The 1,012-nt window shown below is 40.1% G+C and overlaps 1 protein-coding gene across 1 annotated transcript in view; it reads left to right on the forward strand.

Moving 5' to 3' along the window:
* Positions 1–1,012, forward strand: part of LOC101847448 (guanine nucleotide-binding protein G(i) subunit alpha) — a gene marked incomplete at its 3' end in the record, with an annotated part of 166,259 nt that overhangs the window by 31,522 nt on the left and 133,725 nt on the right.

Raw genomic sequence — 1,012 nt, forward strand, 5'->3', positions numbered from 1 at the left:
TTTTTCCATAATGGTACCACGATGGCTTTCTGCCAGTCTTCTGGGCATTTTCTTTGTTCCCAGGCTCTGTTGAAAATACGCCTCAGCCGCAGTATACCGGTGTTTCCAGAAGCTCTTATGGCTTCCACTGTGATGTCATCTGGTCCTGGGGCTTTGTTCTTGGGGCTGGTCTTGAGTGCCTTTTCTATTTCACTGGGAAGTATTGGTGGATCTGTTTGATTTCCATAGGATAGTTGGAACTTTACTTGTTGTCCGTGGCAAGCGTCTGGGTTGAGCAGTTCTTGGAAGTAATTTTCCCATCTTTTCTTGATTGCATGTTTGCCGAGAATGGTGTTTCCCTCTTTATCATTTATAATGCATGCCGGGTTGTATGGGTCTTTCCTTATCCGCATGCTCTTCACACTTAAAAAAAAATTCTCTTGGGCTTTCCTTACAGATTAAATGCTCTGGCCCCTAACATATTAATGTTTACTCTCATCTCAAAATTTTCAGACAGAAACCAAATAGTATTGTTATGTTCCCCTTATGCTCACTTGAGTGTCGATGGAATATGATATTTCAATACAAACTGTGTGTCTGGACTAGATGCATATGACCTAAATTTAATTCAGAAACAATTTGTTATCGAACTTCGTTTTTTTTCCTTGTGTGTTTTTTTTAAAGGGAGGCTCAAAGATTCTCCATCTTCTTGGTCTTGTTACATAGGATAACGACGTTAGAGTACACGGTCATATCGCTGTTTGAAATACATACATACTTAAACGATGCCTTAATAAAACCAAAGCGACAACAATTTTGTTTCAAACCAATGTTAAGCACGCACCACACACTGAGATAATTGAACCATTCGATTGTATGGACAAATATTGTACCAGTACTCGTGTGTCCAAAAAGTAAAAAAGTGGGGGTTGCAGAATGCTGCTGGTTAGGGACCGTTCACAAAAGACGTCAGCTAAAATTTGGCCAAAAATGACCCCCCTCTCCCTTATCATCTTCTGTCATCTTTCTCAGT

Source organism: Aplysia californica, unplaced genomic scaffold, assembly GCF_000002075.1.
Source record: "Aplysia californica isolate F4 #8 unplaced genomic scaffold, AplCal3.0 scaffold00585, whole genome shotgun sequence".
NCBI lineage: Eukaryota > Metazoa > Mollusca > Gastropoda > Aplysiida > Aplysiidae > Aplysia > Aplysia californica.